The sequence below is a fragment of the Anomaloglossus baeobatrachus genome, chromosome 5, assembly GCF_048569485.1.
Source record: "Anomaloglossus baeobatrachus isolate aAnoBae1 chromosome 5, aAnoBae1.hap1, whole genome shotgun sequence".
NCBI lineage: Eukaryota > Metazoa > Chordata > Amphibia > Anura > Aromobatidae > Anomaloglossus > Anomaloglossus baeobatrachus.
This window is the reverse complement of record NC_134357.1, coordinates 269,816,952-269,832,801: the sequence shown is the minus strand read 5'-3', so window position 1 is coordinate 269,832,801 and position 15,850 is coordinate 269,816,952. Positions and strand designations below refer to the sequence as shown.

The 15,850-nt window shown below is 46.9% G+C and overlaps 1 pseudogene; it reads left to right on the top strand.

Annotated features, from left to right (window-relative positions):
• The window catches only part of LOC142309962 (uncharacterized), a 131,733-nt pseudogene that overhangs the window by 99,328 nt on the left and 16,555 nt on the right, over positions 1-15,850 (top strand).

Here is a 15,850-nt window from a genome sequence, read left to right as displayed (position 1 = left end):
ATTTTTTGCTATCATTATAGCTTATTAAAAACAGAGCAGGAGGGTGTCCTGCACAGGTGCTAGAAATATCTTTGCACCAGTGGGACACTAATGGAAGTCCAACAGCCACTTTTAGGATGCCACTAAGTTCACTCAGTGTTTGCTAGTATAATGGCTTAGTAAGAATGAGTTTGAGTGTGCAATGCAGGCAGACGTGCTGCAAATATCTTTGCACTAGTGGGACAATACAGAAGTCCAACAGCCACGTTTAGGATGCCACTAAGTTCACTCAGTGTTTGCTAGTATAATGGCTTAGTAACAATGAGTTTGAGTGTGCAATGCAGAGGTGATGCACATAGATTTGCACCAGTGGGACACTAATGGAAGTCCAACAGCCACTTTTAGGATGCCACTAAGTTCACTCAGTGTTTGCTACTATAATGGCTTTGTAACAATGAGTTTGAGTGTGCAATGCAGGCAGACGTGCTGCAAATATCTTTGCACTAGTGGGACAATACAGAAGTCCAACAGCCACGTTTAGGATGCCACTAAGTTCACTCAGTGTTTGCTACTATAATGGCTTTGTAACAATGAGTTTGAGTGTGCAAAGGACAGGAGGGTACAGTGGCAGGGTTGTGGGGCTCTGGGTAGAGGAAAGGAAGCCTGCCTTTCTATCCCTCCTAATGGGGAAATGCAGCGAGGAAATCCCTGACCTTAGCTACACAGACGCTGTCATCTTGTGTAGCTGTTAAACTCTGTTTTCAGGACCTGTCACCTATGGCTCTGACCCTGCCGGTATTAGCCCTTAAAAGGACTGATAGAAACTTCTATCCCTATTCTGTACAGCGCTGTGTATAGAGCGTACACAGCAGTATCGGAGATAGGAGCTGCGCCAGCGGTGACTGACACCAAGGACGCAGAAGGCAGATAATGGCGTGCTGGAGGAAAATGTCCGTTTTTATAATGCAGGGACATGGGACATGGACATCCTATCACACATACCGTTGCTTCTCTGGCTAAAAGTCCACTTAGCTGTGTGTGTGTCTGGGATTGGCTGACATGCTGGCCCGCCCCACTACACGCGCGCGCTTAGGGAAGGAAGACAAGGAAAAAAAAATTGGCGATCGCCATTATCCATACAGCAGTGATCTGAATGCGCTGTTCCCGCACACTATACACTGAAATTTCATAATAGTGTGAGTCACAGAGTGACTTACACTATTACAGCGGAAAGCCAGCTAGTAATTAGCTTGTCTTTTTGCTGCTAGAACCGTTCTCGAACGTATCTAGAACTATCGAGCTTTAGCAAAAAGCTCGAGTTCTAATTCGATCTAGAACAGCCCCCAAAATCACTCGAGCTGCGAAATGGAGAACCTCGAACCGCGAACCGCGCTCAACTCTACTCCTCTCAGATAAGTTGGTCTTTGTACTTCTGTTTATTGTTTCCACTTTATTGGTGTTTTTTCTGTTTTGATACTAATGCTTGATTCCTTTTTTGCCTGTGTGGAGTTCTTGGTGGAATTGGATCATTCCCTGCTGGGAGTGTCTGTATACTTAGCTCCATGATTCTGCTATGTATTCTGTTTTGTCATGCTTGTTGTTAAATTCAGTCCTTCATCTATGTTAGTGTTTTTGGGTCCCAGTAACATCAGAGTATTGATATACTGGGGGAGAGCCTGTGTGGGCTCAGGGTCTTTCGATATCAGGCGTGCTGAGATTTATTAGGGTTTTACGGCTGCAGACAGTGCTCTTTCCTATCCTTCCCTATAAAGATAGTTTGGGCCTATCTTTGCTGAATCTGTTTTCTGGCTTTGTATTGTGTTCTCCTATATTTCTGTAGTCTTTACATGTGGGGGGGCTATCTATATCTTTGGGTATTGCTCCAAGGCAGATATGCTTTTCTTATATTTCTATCTGTAAGAATATTTAGTTCTCCGGCTGTGTCGCGACGACTAGGTCATTGTAGTCTTGTCCCATGGCTACTTCTAGTTGTGTGTCAGGATTTGGTCTGCAGTCTGTTAAGGTTCCAGCCACTCTGATTACTTTTTGGGTTTCCGCATTTTTGATCCTCCTCGGTCACTGAATGATAGCACATTCCTTGCTGGGAATGTCTGTGTACTCAGCTCCATATGAATTGCAGTAACACCAGAGTACTGATATAGTGGGGGAGAGGCTTTGCGGTCTCAGCTTTTTTCCTATTAGGTGTTTTGTTTTTTTTTAGGGTATTGCGCGGCTGCAGACAGTGCTCTTTTCTGTTCTTTTCTATATAGATAGTTTGGGCCTCATCTTTGCTGAATCTGTTTTCTACCTGTATACTGTTTCATCTTGTCTCCCCGGCTTTATATGTTTGGGGGCTATCTATATCTTTGGGGGACTGCTCTGAGGCAGATTAGTTCTCCTTGTTTTTATCTCTTTAGGAGTAATGAGCTCTCTGGCTGTGTCGAGGCGACTAGGTCATCGTAGGCACATCTAGTTGTGTTGTCAGTTACAGGTCTGCAGTCAACTGAGTTTCCAACCACTCTGATGATTCCCTGGGTTTTCCTAGTTTTTGCCCCTTTTGATCCTCCTAAGTCACTGAATCATAACAGTCTATGCTATGTGTGAACACGGCCTCAGTGATACATTTGTATTGCATTTTGTATGGGTTTTAATAAAGAAAAATAATAAATTGTGCCATTTTTTAACACCATTTACCGATCCCCATAAATAATCTGATCGCTGTTTGTATTTTTTTCTCATTTCTTTATAGTAATTTCATGGGAACAAATGAATCTGACTCTTTCCTTCACATGCATAGAGATGCAGTATCTATCTAATATATAAAGCTGAATGTGTGTGTGTGTGTGTGTGTGTGTGTGTGTGTGTGTGTGTGTGTGTGTGTGTGTATGTCTGGGATTGGTATCTGCACCGTCGCAGCTACAGCCACAAAATTTTGCACACTCACACTTCTGGACCCCGAGAGCGTCATAGGCTATGTTTTGAGGGGAAATTTTAACCCCACGCTTTACAGTTATTCACCAAAAAACCTGCCTCCATTAAAGTGAATGGAGCTGGGAGCCACAGCGCAGCCAGAACTTTGGAAGAATGCGCAGCCATGCCCTTAAATGGAATGTTGGCGTGTCACAATGCAGCCAGGGAAAGAGGCAGACACAGACAGGGAAAGAGGCAGACACAGACAGGGTAAGAAACAGACATAGACAGGGTAAGAGACAGACACAAAGAGAAAGACAAAGAGACAGGTTGACAGGGAAAGAGACAGACAGGGAAAGAGAGGGAAAGAGAGAGACAGGTTAAGAGACAGGCACAGAAAGGTAAAGAGACAGACACAGACAAAGAGACAGAGACAGACACAGGGAAACAGACAGACAGTGAAAGAGAGGGAAAGAGACAGACAGGGTAAGAGACAGACAAAGACAAACAAAGAGACAGACACAGGGAAAGAGACAGAGGGAAAGAGACAGACAGGGAAAGAGAGGGAAAGGGACACAGGGAAAGAGAGGGAAAGAGAGGGAAAGAGACAGACAGGAAAAGAGACAGACAGGGAAAGTGACAGAGATAGATAGACAGACAGGGAAAGAGATAGATAGACAGACAGGGAAAGAGATTGAGACAGATGGAGAAAGAGACAGAGACAGTCAGAGACAGACAGAGAAAGAGACAGACAGACAAAGAGATAGAGAGAGACAGAGAGATATAAACAGAGGGGGAGACAGACATTATAATTACATTTATATCTATTTGTTTTGTGTTTTTTTTGTGTGCAGAATACATTTTTGTTAATACATTCTATTTTGTTAATAGCAGTTATTAGCCCGGGCGAAGCCGGGTAGTACAGCTAGTCTAATATATAAAGCTGAATGTGTGTATGTATGTATGTGTGTGTGTATGTCCGGGATTGGCATCTTCACCGTCGCAGCTATAGCCACAAAATTTTGCACACTCACACATCTGGACCCTGAGAGCATCATAGGCTATGTTGTGAGGTGATATTTTAACCCCACACATTCCAATTTACAAATCAATTTTTCCCCTATCTACATAATGGGGAAAAAGTGAAACAAAAAGTGTATCCGCAGCATCGCATTTACAATCACAAAATTTTGCACAGACACCTCATGCGACCCAGGGAACGTCGTAGACTATGTTTTGACAGGAAAATTTAACCCCACGCTTTACAGTTACTCTCCAAAAAACATGCCTCCATAAATGGAGCCTGGAATTACAGGTTATTAGTAGGAGCTGTGATTGGTTGCTAAATCACATAGGAACAAAAGATATTCAAAGTATAAGAAGCTTATATGTGAGGTAATAAGATGTCGGTGGGGAGACGGAAAGAGAGAGACAGACAGAGAGACAGACAGAGAGACAGACAGAGAGACAGACAGAGAGACAGACAGAGAGACAGACAGACAGAGAGACAGACAGACAGAGAGACAAACAGAGAGACAGACAGAGAGACAAACAGAGAGACAGACAGAGAGACAGACAGAGAGACAGACAGCGAGACAGACAGGGAAAGAGACAGAGAGACAGACAGGGAAAGAGACAGAGAGATAGAGACAGACAGGGAAAGAGACAGACAGAGAAAAACGGTGAAAGAGACAGACAGAGACAGACCTGGAAAGAGACAGACCTGGAAAGAGACAGACAGAGACAGACCTGGAAAGAGACAGACCTGGAAAGAGACAAATCTGGAAAGAGACAGATAGGGAAAGAGACAGATGGGGAAAGAGACAGACAGACATGTGTGCCGCCCCGTGCTCGGCTGCAACCGAGCTACTTGGATCTGGGCTTGCTGGTGGGTGGCTCGAGCGTCTCCGGACCCGGGGGCTCCTGTGGTCACTCTAATCTAAAAGAGTGGTTGGCAGTTTTGGGACGTAGGTGTATGGCCGGAGCCGTGTTTTAAATTTGTGACGCCACCCACGGGATGTGGTGCAGGTGGACACGACCGCTGCAGTTACGGGGCACCCAGGGGATATGGTATGCAGCAAGTTGTTAACCCCTCCGTGGGCAGGGATGGTGGCCCCGGGACCCGTTGGGGGTGCTTTGGTGGTGCAGGAAATGGGCAGCCGGAGGGCACTGGTGTACTCACTATTAGAATGAAACACTCAAGTCTCTGGTAAACCAAGACGATGGTGGTCGGTGCCCGCAGCCGGCTGCAGTCTGGTTGGTGGTCTCTGCCTTTCTCCTGCACCTGTTTGAATTGTTGGGCTGCCTGCGCTTGCAGCGTCAGGAGTCCGCTCCCCGGCTTGTGGATGTCGGGAGAGCTCGTTTGCCCGCAGACGCTGGCCCGTGGGACCTCTGAGCCTTGGCAGTGGCTTTCTATCCCCCTCGTTGGGCTGTTGTCTTCTATGAGGGACTTTGGGTGGGAAAGGACCTAAAGTCCAGACCGCAATCAGTTAATTAACTCAGTCCAGTAGTTTCTAGACCTCGTTTCAGGGTCTGAGAACCCCCTCTTGTGCTCCGGTTTCCGAGTCGGTTCCCCGGGTCGGTACCGGCGGGCCACTACCCTGTCCCGATCCACCACGGTTCCACCGAGCCGTCTTCTCGGCTCCTGCAGGCAGAGGCCTCCGTATGCCTCCTAGCCAGAGGTACCAGGGTTCCAACCCTGGCACCTGTCAGTCTGTCACAGGCCTGTCACACAGGCCTTTCCTCCTCCACTCCACTCTCAACTGAACTCCTCGTTAAACTGCTCTGTTTTCCTGCTTCAGGCTCTCTGAACTCCTTGGTGGGCGTGTCCAACAGCTTGGCTCTGCCCCCTGGTGTGTCCATCCAACCCTGAGGGAGGTGACTAGGGTTTTATGTGGTTGGCTGGTGTTACCTAGTTAGGGACTGGTGTAATGCGGGGCCCTATCTGTGACTACCTGGCTAGTCCAGGGCGTCACATTCCCCCTTGGTTAACCACAGACCATCCGCAGGCTGTCCGACCACCACCCGTTTATTTTTTCTTTAAACTGTAAAAAGATAAAAGAAAACATATACAATCATAATAACATTATTCACATCACATGAAAGCTTGTGGTCATCCCTTGCGGGAGGCAGTTTACTTCAACTTTTCAAACATTTTTATTAACCGGGAACGGGACGGGACCGGGTCCTTTTCATTTTTGCCCACCCAAGCAAACCTAGCCCTGATGCTGCCTCTAAAAACTAGGTCAGCACCCCTTTTCCCCAGTCCAGGACACGGGTTCAAGTCCGGGTGTTGCCCACACGGGCAGGGTAATAAGTTCCTTACCCAGCAGTCTCTCAGAGGCCCCACGTCCAGGGGACCCCTGACCCGGAGGGTTGTCACCGGTTTACATGGTGACGTGACCTCGGCCTACAACATCCTGCAGGCCCTTCCTCCAACCAGCCTCTCCGGAGACTGTAGGATGGTGAAAAGGGTGGTCAGGGATTATTTACAAGGCCCAATAATGTTTTTGGGTGGCCTGCAAGTTCTCGGCCTTGTCTCTATTTTAACTTTCAAACGGGAACTTTAACTTAGTCCCAACGGGGATGGGCAGCATGGTAGCCGGGAACTGCTACCTCTCAACATTCTTCTTCATCCTCGGGACTGTATGGCGGGGGAGGGGAATGGGTGTGCCTCTGGGCACTGCGGCTCACCCTCCTCTTTACATTGAGAGCGAACCATCCCCTCTCCCCGCAATGCCGGGTGTAGCTCACCAGCTCTCTGGGCTCCAGATCCCGATCGGGGTGACCAACGGGAAGATGCGGGTACACGTCCCTCCGGGACACACATATCTCTGCTTCCAGGCCCGGCTCATAGATGAACCCCCATCCACGGCGGGGGTCAAAACGCCGAACTTGGCCTTCAAAGGTCGGGCCCCACACCCGATAGGTGGCGCTGCGGAGATTGTCTTTTTCTCGGATGGTCCGGGCCAGCACCTCCGCTTTCTCCTTTTCCCGGGCCGCAATCTCTCGGCCCAGCTGGTTCTGCTGCCGCTCCCAATACAGAGCGTGTGCCTGCTCCGGGTCACTCTGCGCGGGGGTCGGGCCCAGCTGGAACTCCCCTGTGCCGGCTACGACCAGCACCTTTGGCTTTGGGGAACCCCGCTGTGTCGTGGCCTGCTCGGCTGCCTCGCAGCGGCAACCCCGCGACGCCTCAGCCAAGGCCTGGATCCTGGGAGCGGCCAGCTTCGCCCGCTGGGCCCACTTCTGGTCAACATCCACCTCCATCTAGGCCGGGCAGACTGCCGGGGCCTTGGGTAGCTGGGGCGCGGCTTCTTCCGGGACCAGCTGGTTCACTCCTGGGCCGGGCACCTTCCGGAGGTTACTTTTCCACGGAAGCGGTATTGGCGCCAGTCGGGTGACTGGCCGTACACGGGCTGCTTCCACAGGTGGGTCCTCACGGGCGGATAGGACGGACTCCGCTGCCGGTGTTGAGGGCAGCGGACCAAGCGGGGGGTCAGCGGCAACCGGTACGGACAGCGAGGGAGGCAATATAGACGGCAGGGGTAGACCGGGTCCCTCAGCCGCATCGGCCGGTCCCTCAAGGACATAGGGGCATGGGTCACTCACCTGTTCCACTATGGTTGCCTCCACTTCGCGTGCCCGCACGGCTGCAGGCAGCTCCTTAATCTCGGCCATCCACCGCTCCATTAAGAATCGTGCCTGGGCTTGTATCCGGCGACACATCTGCATAGTCCGCGCTTCCACCCACGCTGCTGTTCCGGGTGCGGGCTCCGGCGCTACGGGCTTGCGGGACAGGTCAGCCATGTCACTCTCGTGAGGTCCAGGAACCAAAAGAGTGGCAGGGTCTTGGAGTTCCTGCCCTTTATCAGCTCGGTCACATGTCGCTGAATCTTCACCCGCCCCCCCCTTGGTCATTTCGCGGCCTTCCTCTCTCCGGCTGGTAAGTTTCGTTTTCCGACTTCCGGAAATGCTTTACGGCCGTGTTCCCAGGGGGCGGGGCTTCATCTTTCATGCTCTTTTCGCGGGGAAGAAGACTCTGGCGGGAATCTTCGCGCCAAAAGATGCCAGCAAGATGGCGGATATTGAAAATTTTAAAATGGATCACCGTTGACTGTCCGTACAAGGCGCACTTCACTAGGTAGGTGAATGGGTAAGTATCCTGTTCGTGACGCCAGAAAATCGGTGTGTGCCGCCCTGTGCTCAGCTGCAACCGAGCCGCTCGGATCCGGGCTCGCTGGTGGGTGGCTCGAGCGTCTCCGGCCCCGGGGGCCCCTGTGGTCACTCCGATCTAAAAGGGGGGTTGGTGGTTTTGGGACGTAGGTGTACGGCCGGAGCCATGTTTTAAGTTCGTGACGCCACCCACGGGATGTGGTGAAGGTGGACACCACCGCTGCAGTTACGGGGCACCCGGGGGATATTGTATGCAGCAAGTTGTTAACCCCTCCGTGGGCAGGGATGGTGGCCCCGGGATCCGTTGGGGGTGCTTTGGCGGTACAGGGAGATGGGCGGCTGGAGGGCACTGGTGTACTCACTATTAGAATGAAACACTCGAGTCTCTGGTAAACCAAGATGATGGTGGTCGGTGCCCGCAGCCGGCTGCAGTCGGGATCCCCCACCCGGTTGGTGGTCTCTGCCTTTCTCCTGCACCTGTTTGAATTGTTGGACTGCCTGCGCTTGCAGCATGAGGAGTCCGCTCCCCGGCTTGTGGATGTCGAGAGCCAGTTTGCCCGCAGACGCTGGCCCGTGGGATCTCTGAGCCTTGGCGGTGGCTTTCTATCCCCCTCGTTGGTCTGTTGTCTTCTATGAGGCACTTTGGGTGGGAAAGGACCTAAAGTCCAGACCGCAATCAGTTAATTAACTCAGTCTAGTAGTTTCTAGACCTCGTTTGAGGGTCTGAGTACCCCCTCTTGTGCTCTGGTTTCCGAGTCGGTTCCTTGGGTCGGTACCGGCGGGCCACTACCCTGTTCCGGTCCACCACGGTTCCACCAAGCCGTCTTCCCAGCTCCTGCAGGCAGAGGCCTCTGTATGCCTCCTAGCCAGAGGTACCAGGGCTCCAACCCTCGCACCTGTCAGTCTGTCACAGGCCTGTCACACAGGCCTGTCCTCCTACACGCCACTCTCAACTGAACTCCTAGTTAAACTGCTCTGTTTTCCTGCCTCAGGCTCTCTGAACTCCTCGGTGGGCGTGTCCAACAGCCTGGCTCCGCCCCCTGGTGTGTCCATCCATCCCTGAGGGAGGTGACTAGGGTTTTATGTGGTTGGCTGGTGTTACCTAGTTAGGGACTGGTGTAATGCGGGGCCCTATCTGTGACTACCTGGTTAGTCCAGGGCGTTACACATGCAGACAGGGACAGAGACAGGTAGACAGGGAAGGAGGAGACAGCTAGAGAGACAGACAAAGAAAGATGGGGAAAGACACAGACCTTGATAGAGACAGAGAAATAGAAGGGGAAGAGACAGACGGGGAAAGAGACAGACGGGGAAAGAGACAGACGGGGAAATATACAGACGGAGCACATTACTTGGCCAATTTAGTTAAATCTGTGTGGAATATCTGTGGTGTTGAAATATATGTTGTGAAATGCTTCTATTAGCTTAGTTTTTCCCTTTTAATAATTACATTTCTATGTATTTGTTTTGTGGTTTTTATGTGCATAATACATTTTTGTTAATACATTCTATTTTGTTAACAGCAGTTATTAACCCGGGCGAAGTCGGGTAGTACAGCTAGTCTATTATATATCTCTGTCTATTATCCATCTATCATGTATCTATCCATCTTTCTATCCATCTATCATGTATCTATCCCTCTGTCTATTATCCATCTATCATGTATCTAACCATCTATCATGTATATAACCATCTATCATGTATCTAACCATCTATCATGTATCTATCCATCTATCCATCCATCTATCATGTATCTATCCCTTTGTCTATTATCCATCTATCATGTATATATCCATCTATCATGTATCCATTTATCCATCTGTCTGTCTGTCCATCCATTCATGCATCTATGTGTCTATCCATCCATCTAAGTGTCCCCCCATCCATCCATCCATCCATCCATGTGTCTATCCATCCATCTATGTGTCCATCCATCCATCTATGTGTCTATCCATCCATCCATCTATCCATCCATCTATGTGTCTATCCATCCATCCATCCATCCATCTATGTGTATATCCATCCATCCATCTATGTGTCCATCCATCCATCTTTGTAGCTCAATAATCAGCTTCTAGTTTCTCTACTGCTATATAGAGGTCAAGATTACCAAATTTTCCTATGTTTTTCAATAGAGGCAGTGGCTCAGTGGTAGAGCTACTGCCTATGGACAATGAGTTCACGAGTTTTAGTCCAGGCTGATCTGGAAAATGAGCAAGTGAGAATTTAATTTATCCACTGAACTGAAGGGAGGAGTCGGGACATCATCTGTGAGCTGCAGGACTGCGGGAGAGAGCTCTGAAATCGGGACAGTCCCGCAGAATCCGGGATGGTTGGGAGGTATGCTTAAAATCAGGAAATATCAGACTTTATATTTACTTCACTGTGGGCCGGCTTCTTTAGTTAACTCCTTCAGCTCTGTCATTATACCCGAGAACTAAGCTTCCCCTTCCAAATAGGGAACCCGGGACTGGTGACCCCTAATGGAGGCTGGTAGTACTGCGCCCATAGCCACACACATGGGGAACTTAAACATCTTAGTCTGCTTTCACACATCCGGTTTGAGCAGTGCGGCTCAATCCGGCTGTGAAACCTATGCAACGGATGTGGCGAAAACACCGCATCCTTTGCATAAGTTTTTTACATGCGGCCCGTCCGTTTTTTGCCGCTTGCGGCAGGCTACTGAGCATGCGCAGTGGCAAAACTGCATGCGATGGCCGGATGCGGTTTTTGCCGCATCGCGCCGCATCCGGCGTCTATATGCATGTATAGGAAAATGCGCCGCATCAGCCGGATGCGGCGCGATGCGTTTTTTTTACCGCACAGAAAAACGTGCCAGGCAATGTTCCATCCGGCCGCCGCATCGGCTAAATCTGCCGCATGCAGCAAAAAACGGATGGAACGCAAGCCCATGCGGCACAATGCGGCACTAATGTTAGTCTATGCAAAAAAAACCGCAACCGGCAGCAAAAAAAAAACAGTTGCGTTTTTTCTGCAAAGTGCCGGATTGTGCCGCACAGGAAAACCAGAGGTGTGAAAGCAGCCTTACTGTCACTACACAAATACATACACAGCATACACTCTCACAAAAACAATGACGTCTACAGGCGGTTGCAGGTCACGGGTCACTCTCCAAAATATCCACTGTCAGGTTGACTTTAATTTTCTGATCTGTATGTATAAGTCCACTAACATGTGATGTTAACAGGTTAGCAACACATTGAGAGGTCCAACATGGCATGGTAGTGGACTTATACATTTGTGCAACTGCAGTGTTGTTTTTAACCCGTTCTCAACATTGGACGTACCTCGTATGTCCTGATTGTCAATGCGTTCCTGACTAAAGATGTACGGGGTACGTCCTGGCAATTGAGCGCACACAGGAGCTGTGCACGGCACAATCATCTCAAGGACTTCTGCTTTCCCAACAGCAGGAACGGGGCCTGCCACCTCAACGGCTGTTTAACCCACTATATGTCACGGTCGATAACAATCGTAGAATTTAGGAGTTTGGGAGAGGGATTGCCAAATCTTTGCGATGGTGACCTGAGGTTGTCATGACTAACTTTGGGTCACCAAGTTACGGAAAGCCTCTGGTATCATGATCCCAGATACTTTTCTCAGTGATGAACTGACAGCTATAGTGCACTGTAAGGCTGGTGGATTGAAATACATTATGGCTGTAAGCAGGGGAATAAAAGGTAATATCCTATATAGAGAGTATGTAAAAAAAAAAATTAAAACATTTGTAAGAATATTTTTTAAAAAATCTGAAAATATAGAACATTTTTTTTAAAAACTTAAACCAATAAATATGTCAATTTATGTAAAAAAAAGTACCTTCAGCTATGACCAAGTAACCTGAGTGACATCAGTGCTCATTGCATTGCTCCTTATCTGACTGAAGTTCACAGCGGGCGGTCGTGTTCTATGGCCGCACGCTGTCACTTCAGATTTAGCAGAGCAGGAATCATCGTGGGACCTCAAGTGGATAATGTCTGATCTGGGCATTTTGGGGGTTAATAAATTGGTGAAAGAGGATGTTTTTGTTTGTATGTTATTTCAAATAAAGGAATTTTTCAGCGTTTGTGTTTATTTCACTTACAGATTAGTAATGGGGGGGTTCTCATAGATGCCTGCCATGACTTATCTAGATCTTAGTGAGCTGTTATTAAGCCCTTATTACAGCAATTGCCACAGCACCAGGGCATTCAGGATGAGCCGGGTAAAGTTCTGGAATAGTCGCAACTAATGAATGCGACAATCCTGGGCAGTTGCAGGCTGCTGTTTTTAGGCTGGAGGGGCCCATTAACCATGGGTCTCCCCAGCCTGAGAATACCAGCCCACAGCTGTTGGGCTTTATCTTGGCTGGGTATCAAAATTGCAAAATTGGGAGGTGACCGCACACTTTTTTTAAATGGTTTATTTAAATAATTTTGTAAAAGCCACATGTGGTCCCTCTTATTTTGATACACAGCCAAGACAAGCACAATGCTGGGTGCTACAGCCCGTATCCGTATGCTTTATCTGTCCTGGGTATGCATATGGATGAGTGATAATGAGCAGCCCAAAATCATTACAGCTGTGTTGGAGACTCAGTAAGTATAACGCGCCTGCTTTATTCTTATTTTCTTTATTTTTCCTTTTTTTTTTTTTTTATTTCCCAAGTTGCCGGATCTGGATCATTACCCGGAGTTCCCTGAGAACCCCAGGGCTAGTGATCGGGTACTTTTGAATCCGTGTGGGTTTGGACTTTTGGAATGCCCATCACTACTTGTTATCCTTCTGAAAATGCAAAATTTGGGGTAAATTAACATTTTTGTTGGAAAAAGCAAAATTTTAATTTTTTCCTTCCACATTGCTTTAGGTTGTATGAAGCATCTGAAGGGTTAAACTTCTTGGATGTGGTTTTGAGCAGTGTGAGGGGTGCAGTTTTTAGAATGGTGTCACTTTTGTGTATTTTCTGTCACCTCAGCCTCTCAGTCACTTCACATGTGGTCCCTAAAAAAATAGTTCTGTAAATTTTGTTGGAAAAATGAGAAATTGCTGATAAACATTTAATCCTTCTAACTTCCTGACAAAAAAAAATAATGTTTGAAATATTTGTGCTGATGTAAAGTAGACATGTGGGAAATTTATTAACTATTTTGTGTGACATAACTCTCTGGCTCAAGTGCGTAAAAAGTTTAATATTTGCAACATTTTAAGAATTTTCACCATATTTTTGATATTTTCACATAAAAAAATGCAAAAAATATCATCCTAAATTTACCATTATCATAAAGTACAATATGTCATGAAAGAAATCTCAAAACCACTAGGATCGGTTGAAAATTTTTAGAGTTATTAACTCATAAAGTGACAGTGGTCAGAATTAAAAAAAAATTGTCCTGGTCATGAAAGTGAAAACAGGCTCGAGGGTGAAGGGGTTAAATAAGTGGTCCATGCCTTTTTCTAAGTTGTATTCTAATAACCCCGCCATACAGATATTAAAGAAGTGGTTTGCCCATATTTATTACTGGCCACATCAATATTATGTTGAGAAACAAGGTTTCTCTCAAATACCTTGTGTGTGCCTGTGAGTAGCGCTATTGCAGACTACTCTTCCCTATCGCCGGACCCCCCCCCATGGCTCTGTGACCTCGAGGATAAGGTGATGTCACGTCAACTTCCTTCTCACCTGACATCACCGCGGCCGGCCCCAGTCTCCGTGAGTCACTAGACTCTGGGCGTCGTTTCACCACTCGTCACAGCCCAGCATTGCTCCTGCTTGTGCACTATGTAGTGAAGGAGGAGGGAGCAGAGAGATGATGGGCTGTGATGCTCGACTGTGATGAATGGTGAAACACCACCCACAGCCCAGTGATTCACGGAGACTGGGGCTGGCCGCAGTGATGTCAGCTGAGCAGGAAGTTGACGTGACATTACCAGATCACCAAGGTCACAGTGCCCGGGGGTCAGGCAATGGGGAAGGGCGGTCCGTAATAGCGCTGCTCACAGGAACTATTGGCAACACAAAGTATTTGAGAGAAACCTTGTTTCTCAACATAATATCGTTGTGGCCAATAATGAATATGGGTGAACCACCCCTTTAATTGTAACAGTACTCCGATAGGGAATGATTAAAAATGTCAGCATAGGTCACCTTATAATTTATGACTATCCCTGGTCTTAGTCCTATGTTAAGGCCTCAGTCATGTCAAGTCTCATAGAAATAAATAGTATGTGTTCTGTCTGAAAAATGAATGTCTGAATGAGTCCTAAAACTGTGATTATTCCAATGACAAAATGAGGTTTTTAATTGTTTTTTATTAAAGAATTTGTTTAGTGAGAATATAATACAAAAAAAAGTCTCAATATTGTTTTATTTCATTTACAGTTGCCAGCCATGACTGTTACTGGTTTTATCGTAATGACAAACATGCTTCAGTTAAGTTTTTCTGTCTATATCGTTTACTATGGGTACACTGCCCTGAAATACGTTTTGGATCGTCCCCCACAGCCACAGGTACTGTATGGATTTTGAAGCAAAATTATAAAAAGACTTGTAAACTACAATCCATAGGCAATTAAAGTAGAAACTATCACCAGTGGTTACCTGGACTAGGAGGGAAGAGTTTATAGCAGAGGTAATTAGCAATAGAAAACAGCTGCCAATACCTTTCATTCAGAGTTTCAGGAAGCAGAACTAGAACACGCAATCATAGAAAACTACCATCGAAAACAAGTAACCTAGCAGGCCTGCGAGGCCCCAGGTATGCGTTCTAGGGTTAAAGTTATAATTTTTGGATGACTTGTTATCTCTCCTTCATTTAGCAAAGTACTAAGCTCTTGATACTCCCCAAATAGGGATCAGTTTTGCACCAACTGTGTGAAAATACCTCAGGTTTTTCTGTTTGCACAGTCTTTGTAGAAACAATATTAAAGGAAGGTGTCTGCCCCCCAAAAAAGGTAATTTTTTTTACCATTTATACAATAGGAGTAGCCTATAAAGACTGCTCTATGTGGTAAAATAGTCTGTTGGTTACCACTAGTTACCATCTCTTTTTCCCTAGCCAGATAGGTTGAGGTGACTTGGACAATACTATTAACACTTTTATTTCCCTAGAACACCAGGAAAACAACCATTCATTGAAATGGGAAATTCCTAAGGAATTTCCAGCAATATTTTTTATAAAAGTTATTTATTTTAGCATTTTAAGACTCACTTATTTTATTTATTTAGGACTTAAAAATTGTTTTAATTTTTTTATAGTCTTCCAAACACTGGGCTTCATAGGAGTGCAAAGCTGGCAGTGAAGGTTGGCTTCAGTAGACCCTAGCCTACATGGCAACCCATCAGTACCTTCAGATAGTATCAGCTCCTGAGCCCACTTTGGACATACACTTGCCATTCATTTTACATAGATGTCGAGAAAGGATTAAAATGGGTTTCCAATTTTAGTCAACATTTTTCCTGATGTATTAAAACATTGTAGCATTCATTTCATATACTTTTCAAGTCTTAATGTGTTTTAGTATTTTTACATGTAGTCATTGAAAGGATACTTTTCTTGCTAACTTCAAGGGAATAAAAATCTGTCCTGGATATATAAGTTCTAGAGCAATACGGTTGTCATAGTTCTGATCCGTGATGCTCTGCTCTACAGCAGAGCTGGTGTTCTGTTTTGTATTTTGCGCCGGTGGATAGGTGGTGCCAATCCTCGTTTCCTGCCTTGGTGTTGGGAGAGGCCTTTCTCCAGGAGCCTCATTCCGTGTGATTGCTCTGCTTCATTAGGGAGCAAACTCA